The sequence below is a fragment of the Nicotiana tomentosiformis genome, chromosome 2 (assembly GCF_000390325.3).
Source record: "Nicotiana tomentosiformis chromosome 2, ASM39032v3, whole genome shotgun sequence".
Classification (NCBI taxonomy): Eukaryota; Viridiplantae; Streptophyta; class Magnoliopsida; order Solanales; family Solanaceae; genus Nicotiana; species Nicotiana tomentosiformis.
The window spans coordinates 42664695-42688008 of record NC_090813.1 but is presented as its reverse complement, the minus strand read 5'-3'; the positions used below and the strand labels follow the sequence as shown (position 1 = coordinate 42688008).

General features: G+C 38.6%; 1 pseudogene; it reads left to right on the top strand.

Moving 5' to 3' along the window:
* Positions 1–23106, top strand: part of LOC138904685 (lipid phosphate phosphatase epsilon 2, chloroplastic-like) — a 68600-nt pseudogene extending 45494 nt beyond the window's left edge.
* The last annotated feature ends 208 nt before the right edge of the window (positions 23107–23314 follow it).

Sequence of the window (23314 nt, the reverse complement as noted above, 5' to 3'; positions counted from 1 at the left end):
GTGTTCTCACCATCTGCGAGAGAAAAAGAGTAGAATGGTTCAATCATCGATGATAGAATAAAATCGCACGACAGAATAAGAAAGAAGTGATATTGTTCCTAAACTTCATAGCCTCTAAGAGATAAGTACAGACGTCTCTGTACCGATCCTTCAGACTCTACTAAGCTTGCTCGTGACTTGTGAGACCTATGTAACCTAGTGCTCTGATACCAACTGTCACGACCCAAAATTCCCACCTTCGGACCGTGATGGCGCCTAACATTTCACTTGCTAGGAAAGCCAACATTAGAATAATATTAACCAATTTTTAAATAATCTTTAAATTAATAATAATCCAAGAACAAATGCGGAAGCAAGTTTGAAATATAGTGAATAATCCATAAAAATAACGGTGTCTAAATACCATCCCAGAATTAGTGTAATGAGTGCACGAGCTTCTAGAATAAATATAAATAAGGTCTGAATAAAATAAAGCTGTCTGGAAATAAACACACAGCTAAAGTAAAATAGATGGGGACTCCAAAACTGCGGACGCCATACAGTTATACCTCAAGTCTCCTCTGGTAGCTGAAATCCGAGCAAGTCTACGGTACGCCGCTGGGACCAACTCCCAAATCTGCACAAGAAGTGCAGAGTGTAGTATCAGTACAACCGACCCCATGTACTGGTAAGTGCTGAGCCTAACCTCGACGAAGTAGTGACGAGGATAAGCTGGGTCACTTACATTAATTGTACGCAATATTAGTAATAGCAACAATAATAGAAATAAATCAGGTAACTCATTTATAATAATTGAAGCCAGCACAGCAGTCATAACCAATTATCACTTCTATCAATTCTATTGCAGCGTGCAACCCGCTCTCACAATATATTCACATTCGATTCTGTTGCAACGTGCAACCCTCTCTCACATTATATTCATTTTTAATCAAGTCTGTTGCGGTGTGCAACCCGATCCCTCAATATATATATATGTATGTCGACTTTTAAATAAGTCTGTTGCAGCGTGCAACCCGATCCTCCAATATGGACTTTTAATAAGTCTGTTACGGCGTGCAACCCGATCCTCCAATATAGACTTTTAATAAGTTTGTTGCGGTGTGTAACCCGATCCTCCAATATATACTTTTAATAAGTCTATTACGGCGTGCAACCCGATCCTCCAATATAGACTTTTAATAAGTCTGTTGCGGCTTGCAACCCGATCCTCCAATATATTTATTATAATCAATCATGTTGCGACGTGCAACCCGATCCTCCAATATATTCATTATAATCAATCCTGTTGCGGCGTGCAACCTGCTCCTCCTACATATTCATTAACCAATTCTTATAGAAGAAATTTTCCCAATAATTGCAATAATTAATATAAAATTATAAGACAACAAACATACAATAATTATAGTTTAATTATGAATCAAACAATGACAAATAACAAATTATTATGGAAATCAGGGAGCAAATAGGCAGGTTAATATTTAATATGCTAAATGTCAAATAACAATTAAGGCACATAATTCAAATAGCATGTAACAATTAATGCAGGAATTCAAGAATTAATATTTGACAAAGAATTAGAGAGAAACAATGATTATAATAAATAATTTATGAATTAAAAAAATTATGATTTTTCAAGTAACCAGGCAAACAATTAATTTGATGACGTATAGACACTCGTCACCTCGCCTATACGTCGTTCATATGCAATTCACATAACAAATAATTTAAGGATTCTATTTCCTCAAGTCAAGATTAACCGCGACACTTACCTCGCTTTAAATATTCCAATCAATTATTCAACCACAGCTTTTCCTTTTAAATTTGCCTCCGAAAGCTTCAAATCTATTCACAAACAATTCAATATATTCAATACTAATCATAGGAATTAATTTCATATGAATTTATAAATTTTCTTGATAAAAATCCGAAATTCATTAAAATATTCGACAGTGGGATCCACGTCTCAAATCCCAAAAAATAACTCGCGAAAATCGAACACCCGTTCCGATACGAGTTCAACCATACAAAATTTGTCCAATTCCGATATCAAATGGACCTTCAAATCTTAATTTTTTATTTTTGGAAAGTTTTACAAAAATTCCAATTTCTTCCATCTAAATCTGAAATGAATGATGAATATTGACATGGATTTATGAAATATAATCACTTTTGGTTAAAGAACACTTACCCGACTCAAAGTTGTGAAAATCCCCCTTGAAATCGCCCAAATCCGAGACTTAAAACTCAAAAATAAGTAAAAATGGCGACTTCCGAATTTATGGGTTCTGCCCAGTCATTTTCGCATCTGCGGACAAAAGTTTCGCATTTGCGGACTCACATTTGCGAGACAAAGCTCGCATTTGCGATGCCAAGCTGCCCTATCGCACCTGCGACATCCGCTTCTGCGCAAAAAGGCTGCACCTGTGAAGAACCCAGGCCATCCCAATCCCATATCTGCGATGGAAGGCTCGCTTCTGCGAGCTCGCACCTGCGGTCAAAAATCCGCAGGTGCGATTACACTAGAACCCAAAATTTCAGATTTTGCTCAAGTCTAATTCTTGTTCCGATTTCGATTCGTATCACACTCAGGGTACTCGGGACCCCGTCCGAATATACCAACAAGTCCCGTAACATAATACGGACTGACTCGGGGTCTAAAATCATGTCAAACAATACTGAAATTACAATTCACACCCCGATTCGAACTTTGAGTTTTAAACTTTCAATTTGTAAATCTCGTGTCAAAACATATTAAATGAACCCGGAATGACTTCAAATTTGGCATACAAGTCATAAATGACATAATGGAGCTGCTCAAATTTCCAGAATAGGATTCCGGCTCCGATATCAAAAAGTCAACCCGTGGTCAAACTTGAAAATCTTTAACCTTTAAATTGCTAGTTCCGTTAAATGGTCATAACTTGAGCTAGGGACCTCCAAATTAAATTCCGGGCATACGCTCAAGTCCCAAATCACGATACGGAGCTACTGAAACTGTCAAAATACTGATCCAGGTCCGGTTGCTCAAAATGTTGACCAAAGTCAACTCAGTTGAGTTTTAAGACTCTATTTCACATTTTAATCCATTTTTCACATGAAAACTTTCGGAAAAATTGTACTGACTGTGCACACAAGTCGAGGAATAATAAATGGCGCTTTTCGAGGTCTTAGAACATAGAATTACTTATTAAATTTAAAAATGACATTTTAGGTCATCACAACTTTGGGGAAACATTTTCGGTCATACCAAACCCCCACGATGCCTTAAACAAAATAATGTCGAAGATAAGGCCTGATCGAACCTCCGAACATGACCTAACTATCTCATGCTAAGGCCTTTCGATCTTTGCAAATATAAATAATAAAGCAAAGTACACAACAAAACTCAAAGATTGCTGAAGTTAAAAATAATCTTTATATTATATATACGCAAAATCTTTACAAAGGCCAAAAGGCCTTGACAAAAAGTACAAAAGTACACAAGTACAAAAATACAAAACATGTACAAGACACTTAAATAGTCTGGTCTTCACCGGAGCCCGCCTCGTCACCAGGGTCTTCGAAGTCACTCTCGGATTTGCTCTGTCACGACACAAACTGATGGGCCGCGACGGGCACCCGGTACCTTACTCAACCGAGTACCAACATAACGTATCTTTTCATATCATGCTATCATAGGTAAATGATACGGAAAGACTATCGTGGAATAACTAGAATAAAACACGTAATACCAACTTATACATAAGACACACGGGCCTATAAGATCAAAATGATCACTCGTACACTGAATATAGGCCGACAAGGCCATATCATCTTTTACGTACATGAGATATGTCTACAAGCCTCTAAGAGTACATAAGTATCATAAAGGTCGGGTCAGGGCCCACGATACTAAACAATGCACGTCCAAATCATACTGACCAAATAAGCAACTCCGGAGCAAATGGGGCGCACCAACATCTTTTGTTGAGTTGATAGCCTACTTGGAGGACTCTCGACCTGTATATCGGGACCTGCAGGCATGAAACGCAGCGTCCCCAGGAAAAAGGGACGTCAGTACAAATAATGTACCGAGCATGTAAGGAATGAAAATCAGTAAATAATAGACATGAGAGAAACATGGAGTAAAAGACTCAACATGTATATCTGAATAGCTCTATGAATCATTTAATATTATAATATCATGCATATGCATATAAATGTCATACCATGCATGGGTATATGCGTTCAAAATATCATCAAGCCTCTGAGGGCATCCCATCATATCATCTCGGCCACTGTGGGCAAATTATCAACGTATACCAGCTGATCAGGTGGTGGTGCGTATATAATGCCGTAACCTTTTTTCATATCCCATATACATATAAATACATATATATACGCGTATATAATGTCGTCTAGTCATGGGTCAATGTACATGTATAAATGAATGCAATGCATGAGAAGTACGTTAATAACATCTTTCGGAGTGTCATAAGACCATTATTCCGTTGAGCAATATCATGAAGTAAACTTTTTTTCAACTTACGTATTTTCTTAGACCCATGAACAGATGATAGAACATAGGCACCTGTAATACTTCTATGAATAGAATCATTTATGGAAGTTGTGCATTTGCTCGTTTTATTTGTGTCGTATAGATCATGCCAAAAAGAAAGAAGGGGTAGCCTTAACATACCTGAGTCGATTCTCTTGACAATCCCTCTAACATACGTCAATTGTGACAACATGTGACGGCGGATCGAATTAGGGAAAATCCGTATGATATTCTTGAGAAAGATTGCACTGTACTCCCTTAGAATCGCAAAATCTCGTTGCTATTACGCAGTATAATTTCGTATGGATTCCTTTGCTAATCCAAGAATTCCCGTAGCTCTCTGGTGAATTAATCCTAATCTTATGTGACTTATTGAGTTTGAGAAATCTTCTATGGCTTTTGCTAAAGCACGTTGCCCTTTCCATATATTTTGTGAATTTTAGAGCTTTTTATGACTTAGCCAAGAATCCTTTCCAAAGTGCCACCTAGCAAAGTGATCTAAGAGTCACTTAATGACCCATTATGTTGCTGCCATGTTTTGTTTGGGGGGGGGGGGGTTGGCTAATCAAATAAGTCCTTTATTGTATTGTCCTGAATTTTGCAATAAAAAAAGTTTTCACGGGCGAATATTGACTCTTTCAATCCCTATTTCATTTATAGGGTTAACTCGTGACTTCTCAGATCTCCAAATACATGAATTAATCTCTGGTTCGTTCCGCCATCCCGACCAGTGAATCATTAAAATTTCTTTTTTAATAGAATCTTTTGCATTCACAAGTTCCGTCGTTCCCATCACTTCTTACTTAATGGTTAGGTCTGAATTCTACAATGGAGCTCAGAATGAAATTGGTTCTTGAGTCAATCTTCTCAGTCTTTGTTGGCTCGAAGCTCTTGATTTTTTGTTCTATTTCTATAAGAAGATTCATTTTATTATGGTATGAATGCATATTGATGCTTTATTACACTGCCTTTTATGAGATTACTCATAGACCTTACATATTGGAATTTTATATCATTGGTATTCTTTTTCTCTCTTTCTCTCATCTTTTCATTTATCCACATCTTTTTTGTCTATTTTGCTTTACAACTTAGAATCAGATTTTCTTTTTTGTTTATGCAAAAGATTTCAGTTGCTACAAAAATATGACCTATATATCATATCTTGACTGGTTCTTTAGATCCAGATAATGCGAAATGATGGGTTGGTTATTAGTTCTATAGTTTTTAGTTCATACTATGTGGGCTGGTCTTTTTTAATCCTAACCCTAAAAAACTAACGAGTCACACACTAAGCATAGCAATTATATCAAATGGTCAATCGAATTTTTATTCAACCTTATAGAATTAAGAATTATAAATGTTCCCCTTGATTGATTAGAAAAAGAATGAATTTGTCTTTTTTTGTTCAATCATTGGATAGAAGGGAAAGACAAGTAGTAAAATTATTCCTGGTCTAGAAATATCCAAATTTTGATGCCCAATACTCCATAGATAGTTCGAACTGTATAAGAGCAATAATCAATTTTCGCTCGAATCGTTTGTAGGGGAACCCTACCTTCTCTGATCCATTCAACACGTGCAATTTCTTTTCCGTCGATACGTCCCGCAATTTGTATTTGAATTCCTTTTATATCTGCTTGTTCTGTTAATTCAATAGCCTTTTTCATTGCTTTTCGAAAGGAAACTCTATTCTTTAATTGTCCAGCTATAAATTCTGCAAGAATATTAGGGTTTCCATAAGGTTTTGCAATTTTTGTGACAGCAATGTTCAGTTTTCGGTTTACACAATTAAATTCTTTTTGTAAGGTCATTTGTAATTCTTCAATTCCGTGCGGGCGACTTTCTATTAATAATTTTGGGAATCCCATAAAGATTATGACCTGGATTAGGGTAAAATTGTATCCCTTAGGAACCGTACATGCGCCTTTTGATGCATACGGTTCAAAAAAATTGTGAATCAATATATAGATTCCAGTCCTCTTTCTTTTTTTCTAGAAAGGTTCTTTCTTACTTCTAACGAAAGGGCTTTTCTTCGATTTTTCAATAAAGACGAGTTTTGACTCCTTTTTTATATTTTCGATTTTCCATTCTAAAATTTTAAGGTCTGATTTAAACGACCAGGTACAGCATCACATTTGACACCTAAGGAAGGTACAGCCCAACTATGAGGTACATCAGCAGATGTTACAATAAAACATCGTTAAGCCCTTTTACTCCTTTTTTATATTTTCGATTTTCTATTATAAAATTTTAAGTTATAAGAAAGGGTCATTAAACTTATCGAATTAACTTCTCATTGATGTATTCTTTCATCGAGATTTAATCCAAACCGCGATGGTATTTTCTTGTTCCTGAATGGGTCTGTTTCATCTTTTTAGGTTTATGCTCTACTCCGGGTAAAGATCTGCCCGATTTGGATTTGTACATATAGGACAAATGCTCCCATTACCATTTCTTTTTGTATTTCTTTTTTTTTTCAATTCATTTTATACAAGTATTTCTTAGAGTTGAGATAACTTTGCTTGACAATTAGGATCTCTTTACAAAGAAAAAATATGAATAGCAATCATAGATATCTTACCAATCCTATTGGGTTTTTTCTAAACGGAGCCTGGATACTTCATTTTTTTAGTCCAACCAAGCCAACCATAAATTATTCTAATTGATAATAGTAATATGAATCCCCTCAAAAATGGATCTAATTGCACTTCACGCTCCAAATTTTGGATGATTAAATTTATATTTCTTGGGTGAAACGGGGGATATCTCGATCGGGGGAGAGAACGGGTAAATACCATATGACCCAATATATCTGACAAGCCGCACTATACGTCAACCCAAGATGCATCTTCCTCTCCAGGACTTCGGAAAGGAACTTTTGGAACACCAATAGGCATTAAATGAAAGAAAGAACTAAATACTATATTTCACTTTGAGGTGGAAACGTAACAATTTTTTTTATTGTCTTTATAATATTCATATTGGTTTTTATCGTATTTATTTTATCCATAGATTATAAAAATTCATAAAGAAAGACAGAATGAATAAACTCAAATTATTACGAATAGGTCTTTCTAATGATAAATAAGTATGGACTCATTCGCTCATAGAAAATGGGATCAACTCCCCCATTGCGTATTGGTACTTATCGAGTATAGAATAAATCTGCTTCTCTTTGTTCCTACGAACAGAATTGTTCCATTATTACCAACAGAATAGAACACCCTTGTTCGGAAATAATCGACTGAACAAGAGTGGTCCATAGGATAGTCATATTATAGTCTTTTCCAATGCAATAAAGTTACGTAGTGTCTATTTATCTTTGATATAAGGGGTATTTCCATGGGTTTGCCTTGGTATCGTGTTCATACCGTTGTATTGAATGATCCCGGTCGGTTACTTTCTGTTCATATAATGCATACAGCTCTGGTTGCTGGTTGGGCCGGTTCGATGGCTCTGTATGAATTAGCGGTTTTTGATCCTTCTGATCCTGTTCTTGATCCAATGTGGAGACAGGGTATGTTCGTTATACCCTTCATGACTCGTTTAGGAATAACCAATTCATGGGGCGGTTGGAGTATCACAGGGGGGACTGTAACGAATCCGGGTATTTGGAGTTACGAAGGTGTAGCTGGAGCACATATTGTGTTTTCTGGCTTATGCTTTTTGGCAGCTATCTGGCATTGGGTGTATTGGGATCTAGAAATATTTTGTGATGAACGTACAGGAAAACCCTCTTTGGATTTGCCAAAAATCTTTGGAATTCATTTATTTCTCTCAGGGGTGGCTTGTTTTGGTTTTGGTGCATTTCATGTAACAGGCTTGTATGGTCCCGGAATATGGGTGTCCGACCCTTATGGACTAACGGGAAAAGTACAACCTGTAAATCCAGCGTGGGGCGTGGAAGGTTTTGATCCTTTTGTTCCAGGAGGAATAGCCTCTCATCATATTGCAGCAGGAACATTGGGCATATTAGCGGGCCTATTCCATCTTAGCGTCCGGCCGCCACAACGTCTATACAAAGGATTGCGTATGGGAAATATTGAAACCGTCCTTTCCAGTAGTATCGCTGCTGTCTTTTTTGCAGCTTTTGTTGTTGCCGGAACTATGTGGTATGGTTCGGCAACTACCCCGATTGAATTATTTGGGCCCACTCGTTACCAATGGGATCAGGGGTACTTCCAGCAAGAAATATATCGAAGAGTTAGTGCTGGGCTAGCAGAAAATCAAAGTTTATCAGAAGCCTGGTCTAAAATTCCTGAAAAATTAGCTTTTTATGATTACATCGGCAATAATCCGGCAAAAGGGGGATTATTCAGAGCGGGCTCAATGGATAACGGGGATGGAATAGCGGTTGGATGGTTAGGACACCCTATCTTTAGAGATAAAGAAGGGCGTGAACTTTTTGTACGTCGTATGCCTACTTTTTTTGAAACATTTCCGGTCGTTTTGGTAGATGGCGATGGAATTGTTAGAGCCGATGTTCCTTTTAGAAGGGCAGAATCGAAGTATAGTGTTGAACAAGTAGGTGTAACTGTTGAGTTCTACGGCGGTGAACTCAACGGCGTCAGTTATAGTGATCCTGCTACTGTGAAAAAATATGCTAGACGTGCTCAATTGGGTGAAATTTTTGAATTAGATCGTGCTACTTTGAAATCCGATGGTGTTTTTCGTAGCAGTCCAAGGGGTTGGTTTACTTTTGGGCATGCTTCGTTTGCTTTGCTCTTCTTCTTCGGACACATTTGGCATGGTGCTAGAACCTTGTTCAGAGATGTTTTTGCTGGTATTGACCCAGATTTAGATGCTCAAGTCGAATTTGGAGCATTCCAAAAACTTGGAGATCCAACTACAAAAAGACAGGCAGCCTGATACTTTTATTGATATAGGGTACCAGAGAAATCTTTATTTGAATCAACTTCGTTTTTACTCTTGTTCGTTCTTTATCCGGAAGATGATAAAAAAAAGAAAATAAAAAGAAACAAACAGGTATGAAAGCTATAATTGTAAACCACGATCGAATCTATGGAAGCATTGGTTTATACATTCCTCTTAGTCTCGACTCTAGGGATAATTTTTTCGCTATCTTTTTTCGAGAACCGCCTAAAGTTCCAACAAAAAAGAACTAAAAAGGTGAAATAATTTTTCATTATCTCAGTTGAAGAACTGAGCCTCCCGGTATCGGGAGGCTCAGTACTTCAACTAGTCTCCATGTTCCTCGAATGGATCTCTTAGTTGTTGAGAAGGTTGCCCAAAAGCGGTATATAAGGCGTACCCAGTAAAACTTACAAGTAAACCAGATATAAAGATGGCGACTAGGGTTGCTGTTTCCATTCTTATCATATTTATATAATTTCAAGACCCCAATGGATCTATGATAGGATCGTTTATTTACAACGGAATGGTCTACAAAGTCAACAGATCTCAATAAATACAATAGGATTTATGGCTACACAAACTGTTGAAAACAGTTCTAGATCTGGTCCAAGACGAACTGCGGTAGGAGATTTATTAAAACCATTGAATTCGGAATATGGTAAAGTAGCTCCTGGGTGGGGAACTACTCCTTTGATGGGTGTCGCAATGGCCTTATTTGCGGTATTTCTATCTATTATTTTGGAGATTTATAATTCTTCCGTTTTATTGGATGGAATTTCAATGAATTAGATCTATAAGAACCGCAAAGTTCTTGCTTTTGAGTCCAAAATGAATCATTTAGAGCTCCGATTTCTAGTCTATTCTATTTTCTTTTGGTAGTTCGATCGTGGAATTTCTTTGTTTCTGTATTTCCGGAGTATGAGTGTGTGACTTGTTATAATTGATCCTATTGATAGTACAGAGAATGGGTCTGTCATCTTGATAGAGATGGTTCTACTTCGTCAGATATTTATTCTAATATTTGGAACACGAAATCGATTAAGAAATATTTGAACTATGATTCATACTTAATATTCAGACCTCGTGTCCGGGCTCCAAAAAATTTTCAAACAAAAAATTCTAATTTCTAAATCGAAAGATTCTTTTCTTTCAACCCCTATTTATATTTTGACCAAAAGTAAAACCTTTCTTTGAATTTTTAGTCATTCTATTTATTCAGGGAATAAGTGATGATCCGAGGATTCTTACTCAGGGAATCCTTGATTTGATTTAGGTTAGGTTTTTTTATTGAATCATCGTGGTTCTAGTATGAATCTGAGGTTTTAATCGATTCATAGGGTCTTAACAAGAGAATTCCTATCAATAATAAAGAAAACAAATAATAAAAGCCATATTCCACAAAAACAAATTCTAGAAAGAAATAGGGAAAAAGAGAATTCAAGAGGCCCATAAGTATCAAAATAAAGATAAAGACGACTGCGCCAACTTGATATTTTGGTATTATCGCCACAAAGAAGAGCTTTCGGATTTTCCAGAGAAGATGGGATCAGAACTTAATAAATTTAAAACTTTCTATTCCATATCCGTTGCAACTAGTATTTGGGTATTTTTGCTTGAGCTGTACGAGATGAAAGTCTCATATACGGTTCTCAGAGGGGGAGTTCCGCCTATCTCAATAAAGTATATGATTGGTTCGAAGAACGTCTCGAGATTCAAGCAATTGCGGATGATATAACTAGTAAATACGTTCCTCCCCACGTCAATATATTTTATTGTTTAGGGGGAATTACGCTTACTTGTTTTTTAGTACAAGTAGCTACTGGGTTTGCTATGACTTTTTACTATCGTCCGACCGTTACTGAGGCTTTTGCTTCTGTTCAATACATAATGACTGAAGCCAACTTTGGTTGGTTAATCCGATCAGTTCATCGATGGTCGGCAAGTATGATGGTCCTAATGATGATCCTGCATGTATTTCGTGTATATCTCACCGGCGGATTTAAAAAACCTCGCGAATTGACTTGGGTTACAGGTGTGGTTCTGGCTGTATTAACCGCATCTTTTGGCGTAACTGGTTATTCCTTACCTTGGGACCAAGTTGGTTATTGGGCAGTGAAAATAGTAACAGGTGTCCCTGACGCTATTCCTGTAATAGGATCACCCTTGGTCGAATTATTGCGCGGAAGCGCTAGTGTGGGACAATCTACTTTGACTCGTTTTTATAGTTTACACACTTTTGTATTGCCGCTTCTTACTGCCGTATTTATGTTAATGCACTTTCCAATGATACGTAAACAAGGTATTTCTGGGCCTTTATAGAGAAAATAAAAATGGATCCTAAATATTTGTAATCAATCATTTATCACTTGGTGGAGGAATATATAGTATTTCATTGCTCCAAGTATGGATTATTGAAAATAATAAGACATGGATTTGGATATTTCCCTTTAACTATTCATGTCAACTAAACGGGGGGATTGAAGGGAATTTTGTGAAGAGAAAATGGATTATGGGAATGTGTGACTTGAACTATTGATTGGTCTGTGTAGATATATGCCTGCCACATGGGATCTATTGTATATCATCCCTAAATATTATTAATTACCCAATCACTTTCTTAATTAACTAGGTAATCTTTCATTATCCAATAATCCACATAATTAGAAATTATCTCAAATTACTTAAAATACTACTCACTTTTAACACACTTTATACACCTTACTAACATGGTCATGTGGTACCTTGTATGGTACTAGTCCATAAATACCGGGTATTATAGCTCGGATCGTATTTTTTTCCTCAAAATGACAACTTACGACGAAACTCATTTTCTTCGATTTACTTACCCTTTCACCTTCACGAATTTACTTATCCCTTATTTGAAATAGCATAATACTTATAATCTCAAAATAATCTCATTCTCGAGCTTACGTTGATTAACTTATGACGAAACTTTAACGTACAAAAATATGGGATGTAACATCCTCATTTTCGAGCTTTAATCAATTTATTTATGGCGTACTTTCACGTACGAAAATATGGGGTGTAACATCATTCCCCCTTTTGGAACATTCGTTCTCGAATGTTGACTGATGCACTTATCATTCTCATAACCCATAGCTCTTGTGAATACTTTGGTACTCCTCTTGCCATCTAGGCAACTGTTCTGTGAATGAATCCCAAAGGCCAAGGAATTTCCCCCTTTAGGCCTCTTTCTCATACCATGACTTATAGTCGAAATCCTTCCAATCTCGTAACTGTTGCTACATTCTATCATTCAGCTTGTACGACTCTAACCTTGTAAGTACGCCTATGCGATCTTCTCTCCTTTTTCCACCAGCTTTTAGCTAATTTTTAGGCCTCACTTTGTGGACATATACATAGCTTGATAAGATGTCCCTCTGGGCATCTATAAGTATACTGAAGTTCTTTGCTAGGTACTTTGTCGAACTTAGGAATATTGCTTTATCTTATTTCATAGACCTGGCTATCTATCCACATGATTTTACTGCATCTAGGTATGTCATACTGTACCATAACTCTTACTTTAATTTATCGTTGCTGAGGTCTACTACCAAACTTCAGGTTACTTTCGTTGCTTATCCCATATGTATAAATCTAAGTCCTTTAATGCTTCCTCATACTGTTCATCTTAAGAATGACGGCCTAATATCACTACATACTTTGTGACTTTTGTCCATCCATTATTGATTCACCTCAATATTGATCTACCATATACCACTGATAACTTGAAACCGCTTACATAATCACTAGGGCGCACGTTGCATCGTGGAACATTTGAAGTGATTTTCCTGATCCACTTGGGGTGATACGATACTATACTTCCATAACCGTATTTCATAACATCCCAATGTAGTTTACCTTACGTGAGTATTTTAATCTGTACACTTCATGAAATCATTACTCAATCGAAGGCCCAAACGGCATCCTTCATTTATCACAATTACACCCTTATTCTATTCCCAGGGCAGCATTCCATCTCTTTTAAATGCTGCTAGTCTTAGACTCCTTTGCGTTTATTCAGGCTATCCCGAGCTTTCTATAACTTAGAGAAGCCATCAGCTCTCTTATTTTCATGGGCTTAATCCTGAGGACTTATCTATTCTCATCACCTTCTTACTTTCCTTTTCTTATCCTTACTCCTGTCTTTCTAAAACCTTGTCGCTCTACCATACTTTAACTTGCGACCTATACATATCCATTTATACTACCCGCAACCTCCCTTCAACTTACTTGCACCATAATTTTCCTTATGTTATTCTGGAACGTCAAGCAAGACATCACATCATTTCTAACTCTTCTTTACTCTCTTAACTAGGCCTCCCGATACGTAGAAACCATAGGTTGGAAGATATGCCACTGACGATGCCGCTATCATTGTTGGATACCGAATCCCCGTGCTTCTAGCCTTTTATCCAAAGTATGGACTATTCACAACCTTCTACATTTGAGTATTTCGTACGTTGTTCACCTTTACCTTACTACCTTAAAATCTTGCATCGTATCTTCTATTTCTTTCATGACCTCCCTTCCATATGGGTATAATTCCCGTCCATAACTTGAAGCTATGTTATAATACTTGCACCTCTAGTGCATACACAATCCGGTGGGAGCTTCGTACTGACTTCTTATGAGGCTGGTACTTTTCTAACTGGCTTCATCGTAGGGCCGTTATAAAATATGGTTGTTGTACTTTCTCTCTTGTACCTCTAATATTAAGAGTGATCCTGCAATGCTCTCAATCACGATTCCCATAATTTTCTGGGTCCAATAATCAGACTCCTGATTTACTTGGTTGGTGCAATTATTTAGTTTCCTCTTCCTTCTGATCAACCTTTATGTAGGCTTAAGCTATCTTCCGATCTATAGCTCCTGGTATTAGTTATTACTTTAGCTTTTCCTAGGCGTTATGGAATATTCTTGATACAATCTTCTAACAACTCAATCCTTTGTCTATCCCCTGGGCTCAATTCTTTCTTTTAACTTATACCGGAGTTTTCTATGTCTGTATAATTGTCAACATATATGCTGCATGTATAAAACATTTGAACTCTTAAGTGCGTTCATAACGTACTCTGGGTCATTAATCGAATAATTATTTTCGTTCCTTCTCAGTCTTTTTTTTTAACGCAAGCTATTACTTTTCCGGATCTTTCTGCCCCCTTGTTGCGTGCATACTTAGCTTATCTTAGTTTCCACGCACGTTGGAATTCCATACCACTCATATAATCTTGAATATTACTTCTGATTTTTACTTCCCGTTTATTAGCCACGGTAGGTGCCACTTTCTTAGGGAGTACATACAATGTTGTTGTGAGACTGCTGTTATTAGACCATTTCCTCCTTAGGTTACTGAGCTTAGGTTGAAGCCTTCTTCCTTACTTCCACAGCAAGTCTTCCATTGTAGTATTTAGGGAGGACCATCTGACTCTTATAAAGCTGTGAGCTTATTACATCGTATACTCGACGAAATTTTTAATGTCCTTCCTCGACTATAATTATCTGTGGTGACTTACCTCCACGCCCTTGTGCTTGTAGGGTTGCTTCTGAACTTGATATTTTGACCATCTTCCCATTGGCACTCTCTTTTATTTTCGTAACACTCATATGGTACCTTTAATTACCCTGATTCCTATCTGAATATTTCTCAAGTATTACAATGTCATAACTGCGGGCTGAATTCACTATACTGGGTTTTCCTATATTTATCTTGCACGACCTGTTGATTTGTCTGTATCCTCTTGGCTAGCCATAACTAAGCTCTTCCTGAATCAACTACTAACTACTCGTTAACCCACTCTCATATTAATATTCCATGTAATCTTTCTTAGGTTATTTCCTTTGTCTTAACTTACGTCTTGCACTGGCTCCTTATCTATCAATAACATCTCGGGTAGGAACCCTTACTTTCTTTCCTTGACTTCATGTTTGCCTAATGTTCTGGAATCGTAGCATATCTGTAAGATTTGGATAAGTGCAATCTCATTCCTTTCTCATTTTTATCGCATTCTTCCTTTACCATTCCATAGTTACTAGAACCACTTAATTCTGATTTAACGCCATATCACTCCATATTCCCCCCTTAAGGGGATCACTAAGATTTAGCGCTACGACGATCTACCTATAGATGTTTTACCTCTTCATCTTTGGCGTCCTTGTCTATCATCGATGACCCTTACTCGCCTTGCGGTAATCCTTCTGTATCAAGGATAACAAAATTCCTTACTCACGAGGGTGACACTTATTATAACTGGCACATACAGTCCCTTAAGCTTAACTTTGCTCACATTGCTTGCTTTAGGGAAGCGTCTTCCTGAATGACCATTCTCTGAATTTCTTATGAATCTTCTTTTGTTGTTCATTCTATTATCGCCGGAACGAAATCTAAAATTCTCATGATACCGACTATTATCAACTCACTCAGTCCATGTTTCGTGTTTAGTTTATCTTGTTCCCCAGCCCATACTAATTTCTATTACTCTAGAGTCTAACATTTCCTTCTAGTAATCGCATTGGAGTCACGAGCTTATTTCTCGAAATGAGGATATGACTTTATGGCCTATATTCTTTTGTTGTCTCAAGGCCTGTCACCTCTCATCTTTTCCTTCACTTGACTATAGACTCTGTAATACTGTCATCTTTTTAATCTACCGTTGTCATCCATGTATCATATCTTACTCATAATTCTTCATTGACTCTCTTCTTATTTCCCGCTAACATTTTTTTAGCTCCCCTTTGCTCTATCCAGTGGCTCTTCGAATTTCTTAACGTTCTCGCTCTACTAGGGACGGAAGCCACACTAAGGTAATATTTATCCCTTCAATGTTTCCAGTGCCTATATTTGTAGTACTCATATCTAGCTGTACTATTTTAGAGTACACCATCTGGGTGTCTCAGAATCCATCTATTAGCACAGTTGCAACATCTTTTGGAAAGGTCAACTAACGCAAACAATCCATCCATCATTTTGGGTTACTCTAACCCCAGTCGCATCCTGATATCCCATCCTTTTCTTAAACTACACATGTTAGCCCCCATAGGGCATAACTGAGATGGGTGTGGCCAATTATACACACCTTTGTTACTGTTGATGGTAACTCACAATGCTTATATATTTTTTTGCCGATAATCTTCATTAACCGGTTACCTCGTACCCTTCTCATCTTGCTCCTTTTTCTTATTGAAGCTTGTATCTACCTTCTGAATCTCTCGTTGCTTTTTATCATATGGGTGGATAAATATTCATTCCTTAGGGCTCCTTTTCTAGAAGCTCACACGTCTTAGTACACACATGATCTATTGGAGACCCTACATTTACTCATCATAAGCATGATGCAAATTCGAGTTCCTCCAACTCAACTCTTCCACAACCGCATTCAATCCCTTACCAACTATCCTTCTGGATGTAGGTATCGTTGTATTACGAATAAAATAGAATTTAGGAATGTGAATTCTTATAAGTGAGCTCTACCACACGATCTAAAGCAAGAAGAAAGAGTGATAGTCCTAAATGCCCTGTAGCCTCCTGCTTATAAGTGTGGTGCACAACACACCCATAAACAAGACTCTACTAGACACGACTTGTAGACTCCCTAGGAAAGAACTGCTCTGATACCACTTTTGTCACGACCCAAACCGATGGGCCGCGACGGGCACCCGGTACCTTACTCAACCGAGTACCAACATAACGTATCTTTTCGTATTATGATATCATAGGTAAATGAGACGGAAAGACTACCGTGGAATAACTAGAATAAAACATATAATACCAACTTATACATAAGACATACGGGCCTAAAAGATCAAAATGATCACTCGTACATTGAATATAGGCCGACAAGGCCATACCATCTTTTACGTACAAGACATATGTCTACAAGCCTCTAAGAGTACATAAGTATCATAAAGGTCGGGTCAGGGCCCGCCATACTAAACAATGCATGCCCAAATCATACTGACCAAATAAGCAACTCCTGAGCAAATGGAGTGCACCAACATCTTCTGCTAAGACGATAGCCTACTTGGAGGACTCTCGACCTGTCTATCGGGACCTGCAGACATGAAACGCAGCATCCCCAGGCAAAAGGGACGTCATTACAAATAACGTATCGAGTATGTAAGGAATGAAAATCAGTAAACAATGGACATGAGAGAAACATGGAGTAAAAGACTCAACATGTATATCTGAATAGCTCTGTGAATCATTTAATATTATAATGTCATGCATATGCGTATAAATGTCATACCATGCATGGGTATATGCGTTCATAACATCATCAAGCCTCTGAGAGCATCCCATCATATCATCTCGGCCACTGTGGGCAAATCATCAACGTATACCAGCTGATCAGGTGGTGGTGCGTATATAATGCCGTAATATTTTTCCATATCCCATATACATATAAATACATATATATATACGCATATATAATGTCGTCTGGTCATGGGTCAATATACATGTATAAATGAATGCAATGCATAAGAAGTACGATAATAACATCTTTCGGAGTGTCATAAGACCATTATGCCTTTGAGCAATATTATGAAGTAAATTATTTTTCAACTTACGTATTTTCTTAGACCCATGAACAGACGATAGAATAATAAGACATATGGGAATTCAAGAACATAGGCACCTGTAATACTTCTATGAATAGAATCATTTATGGAAGTTGTGCATTTGCTCGTTTCGTTTGTGTCGTATAGATCATGCCAAAAAGAAAGAAGAGGTAGCCTTAACATACCTGAGCCGATTCTCTTGACAATCCCTCTAACATACGTCAATTGCGGCAACACGTGACGGCAGACCGAAGTAGGAAAAATCCATATGATATTCTTGAGAAAGATTGCACCGTACTCACTTAGAATCGTAAAATCCCGTTGCTATTACGCAGTATAATTTCGTATGGATTCCTTTGCTAATCCAAGAATTCCCGTAGCTCTCTAGTGAATTAATCCTAATCTTATGTGACTTATTGAGTTTGAGAAATCTTCTATGGCTTTTGCTAAAGCACGTTGCCCTTTCCATATATTTTGTGAATTTTAGAGCTTTTTATGGCTTAGCCAAGAATCTTTCCAAAGTGTCACCTAGAAAAGTGATCTAAGAGTCACTAAATGACTCATTATGTTGCTGCCACGTTTAGGCTAATCAAAAATGTCCTAATTACTTAGGTAATCTTTCCCTAAATATTATTAGTTACCCAATCACTTCCTTAATTAACTAGGTAATCTTCCAATACCCAATAATTCACATAATTAGAAATTATCTCAAATTACTTAAAATACTACTCACTTTTAACACACTTTATATACCTTACAATCATGGTCATGTGGTACCTTGTATGGTACTAGTCCATAAATACCGGGTATTATAGCTCGTATCGTATTTTTTTCTCAAAATGATAACTTTCGACGAAACTCATTTTCTTCGATTTGCTAACCCTTTCACCTTCACGAATTTACTCATTCCTTGTTTGAAATAGCATAATACTTATAATCTCAAAATAATCTCATTCCCGAGCTTACGTCGATTAACTTACGACGAAATTTTAACGTACAAAAATACGGGATATAACATCTCATTTTCGAGCTTTTATCAATTTATTTATGGCGTACTTTCACGTACGAAAATATGAGGTGTAACACGCTCGAACCCTCGAAGTCTTCCTCGGGATAAGCCAACCTCTTGGCCTCGGCTTCAAGTCCCTTAGCACTCTCGATTTCGGCCGACAAGTCGAAACCCCGAGCAAGAATCTCCTCAAGAGCCTCCCTTCGGGATTGCCGCTTCGCATGCTCGACGATATATTTCGTTCGGACCTGGGCCGCCTAGGTATCGGCCTTATATTGGGCCACCATTTCATCGGCATCGGCTTTAACAACAACGACCACCGACTTGGCCGTTTCCAGCTCCTTGGCAAGATTTCCTTGATCGGAGATGGCTACACTTAGCTTAGAATGGAGCTCCTCAACCCTTTTGGCCTGTACCTCGGCCTTTCTTTTTTGCCGCTAAAAGCTGGGCCTCAGCTAAAGCCAGCTGCTCCTGAGCAGTCTCATTTTCTGAGGCCATGCAGTCCATCCTGCCCCTCCATTCGTCGGTCTCGGACTTGACAGCGTCCATCTCAGCTCGCAGTTGATCGATCCGATCGATTTTTTGTTGGACCTGCGGATTCCGACTGTTAGTCATCGAGCCTAGCTCATCGTCACTAACCTAAAATATTTTTATCTGCTCGACCAAATCAGCATGCTCCTTCTAAGCTACCTCCAGCTCAGCTCGGAGGCTCTTAGCCTCCCCCTCACGCCGCTCGCTGAGAAGTTTGTAAGAATCTCTATTCTCAGTGAGCTCTCGGACCTCGACCTCAAGCTGGATTAGCTCATCCCAATATCAGAGAAAGGTCTCATGTTGAAGCACCGAGACCTACAGACACAAAGAAAAATGTTAAGATTATCTACAAATTAGTCTAAGTATGAATTTCAAATCATCAAGGAATCTTTGAAGTTACCTGGTTTAGCGCTTGTTGTGCTTCATTGAACAGGCAGGGCATGTTTACCTCATTAATCTTAGCTTAGTCCCCCTTGGTCACCCCTATGGGGGCGAAAAGGATCCGGGCATCCTCCGGAACTTAGATGACGATCGACCACTTCCGGTCGGGATCCACACTCGGAGCAGGAAATTGGTTGACCAGCTTCGAGCTTGAAGAAGGCTCACTTGTTCCTAAAGATGAACTTTTCTTTGGCACCTCTAAGTCACCCAACCCGGTGATGTCCTCCGTGGCGGTAGAATCCACTACATCAAAAATGTCGTGAAAGGGGTCGTCCACGCTGAGGACCCCCTCGTTGGGACGTTCCTTCACCGTCTGAGCCTTGTTGTACATGGACTCAGTGAACGAAGGCGAGTCGGTGATGTCGATCACACCGTGTTCTTTCTTTGGGGTGTCTCCAACATCCCGAGAAGCTTCGGCCACTACCTCTTCGTCGGCCTCCCTAACTTGAGGAAGATTGTCCTCATCTCTCTCCGGTTCGGATGCCCCTTGCCCTTCGAGTCGTGATGACACTCGGGCCACCAGATTGAAGGATTCTTCTTCTTGTTCTTCTTTGGATACATCCATCAGCCGATAGAGAGAATCCAAAGATGGTGCTCGAGCGTTGGTGCTTTCGTTGGATTTATGCACCAGCCTTCTCCTTGGCTTCTTCTTCTCCGAGCTTAGAGAACTCGGAGCCCTTTTTATTTTATTCTCTTCACCATGTCTCGGAGCAGGGGACTCGGTGGGGAAATCATCGCTACCGGACGGGGGCCTCATTTTGACATCCTTGGATAAACCTGCAAAAGGAAATAAAACAAGTGAGGACTTAATGATGCAAAAGGGAAACCAAATATTACTCATGAAAGAGATCTCACCGTGCGAACGGGTCTCCTATCGGCCCTATGAAATCTTGCGCCACAAATGCTCGGAATAAGGCCTTTGTAATACGATTCCCTCAACCTACGAACTGTATTTGGGACCTGAGCAACAGCTGCACCACCACAGAACACCGATAAGAAGGAAGGAAAAAAGCGATAAATTAAATTTTGGGAGCAAAATTATACTTACGTGACATGTTCCACTTCTTAGGGAACGATATTTGCTCGGCCGGGATCAAGCCCGAGGTCCTCACTCGGACCAAACGGCCTAGCCAACCTCGATCCATATATTCATCGATACTCAAAAACGGGCTTTACTGGCCCGACGGGCGAGCTTGATCAATCCCCCCCGGTAGAGTCGAGGACTGTATAAATGCATGAGGTGGTCGATAGTGAAAGGGCACCCTTCGATCTTGCTTACAAAGAAACAGAGGAGGATTACGATCCTCCAGAAATAAGGGTGAATTTGACGGAGAGTTACCTCGTATCTTTTGCAAAAGTCAATGATAACCGGGTCCAAGGGGCCCAACGTGAAGGGATAAGTGTAAACACTTAAAAATCTCTCGACGTGGGTGGTGATGGCTTCGTCAGGTTTGGGAACCACCACATGTTTGTCAACCCAGTTACAATCCTTTTTTACTTCGGAAAGAATATCTTCGGTGATCGAGCAAATATACCTCGAGACCTCCTCGCACCGGCCTGGTACGGAGGAGGGTTTTTCGACCCTAAAATCAGCATTGACCAGGCACCCCCCTGGGATGAACATTTTCAAAGGAGGTTCCGGTACTGATTCCTCGACAGCAGTACGCGAAACGATCTCTTCGGTAGCCAGCCGTGAGGTAGAAGGAGTTTCTTTTTGGGGGAACGATTTTTGAAGTCTTCGCTATTTCTTTGAAAATGAAGGAAAATGGAGGAAAAAGAAGAAGTTAAAAGAGTACACTTGATGGTTTGGGATGAAGACGAACAGAAAGTTTTTATAAAAAGATCTCAAATAACTGAAATATAAGTGCCTGAAAATATTAAGATTGTTAAGGTACAAGGGCAGAAGGTTTGAATGTAAAAGTTTGAATGAGCAAATGAGGGGGTATTTATAGTTTTTAGCGACGGTTCGCATCCAGAAGTGGCCGACCAGCAACTGACAAACATTTAATGCCATTAAGATTTGACTGACGAGACGTTTCGACTGTTTTATCGTTTCTGTCGTGTGGTGTCGAAGAAAGAATCGGAAGCTCATGTCGTTTCTCATCTTCTACTCTCCGAAAAACGAGGAGACTATCTGTATACGGTCGAGATCATGTTCGCCTACGATATTAAAGGACATGCTCGGAACATGATAATGCAAGACTGAAGATCGGCCCCAAGTCATACCGGGCTAGAACCCGGGGTCAGAACACCTGCCTTCGAGAACATTTAGTCTGAGACTCCGGAGTCGACCCTAGCCCCGAACGAGCTCGAAAAAACATTGTTAGAATAACCAACAGAAGACCGAAATATCCGTAACCGGGTAGATTTTGCGGCAGAAATCTCGGCGCGTATCAATAAGGAACCGACAATCAGCAAATCAAGAGGTACCTTTTATAGAATTGTACCTAAAGTAGGACTTCTCTACTATATAAAAGGGGGTCTGATAATTCATTGAACACATTTTAACACGCATTCTAAAGCAATACATCATTATTCTCTTTAAGCTCTTATTCTTTTGTGTTTTGATATCGATCGAAGTACATTCTGCTCAAAGGTGGCTAACCTTCCAAGGCTGAAGTTACCCAATTCATGTGGTTTGCATTTACTTTACCGTCATTTATTTCAATCGCAATCTAATTTATCGTTTTGTGTCAAGTTAATCTACGTATCCTTAAAATCACTTACAAATTCAATTGTTATCCGATTTTGCGGGTAAACAAAAAGAGAACGTGCATAGGTAATCTAGGCCTTGTTCTACTTTGAGTTTTGTTGTCATCTCTTTTTGGATTTCCTGTGGAATTACGGTTTTGAGCTTACGAGATAATCCATTTTTTATTCTCATTTTTCTTGTTGTTTGACACAGTGATTCAATATTTCGGATTGAATGGAATACCAGCAGTCATTAGTGCGCTTATCTTAGCAATGGGCTCGTACTTTGTAAGCGTAGATCGAGTTGCACCTTTTAATGATTTTTCTGCATATATAGAGAATAACAGAAGTTTCCTTGTCTTTCACTTTACAGTCGTGGCTACGGGTTTCACAACAACTTCACACATTAAACCAAGTAGCAGTCGGTGCTCCATACAAGTGATGTCGCATGAAACGAGGAGTAGATATATGTTAAGTAAAACTTATATCTAATTATTAAGACGACGCAGGACGGTTTTTAGATATTTTATCATGTGAAATTATTAGTCTTTTTCCGGGAAATTGAAATAAGACCATGTAAATGTCATATCTAAGTTTATTTATGAGCAAAATTGAAGAATGATTCCTGAAAATTTTCAATAAAAAAAATT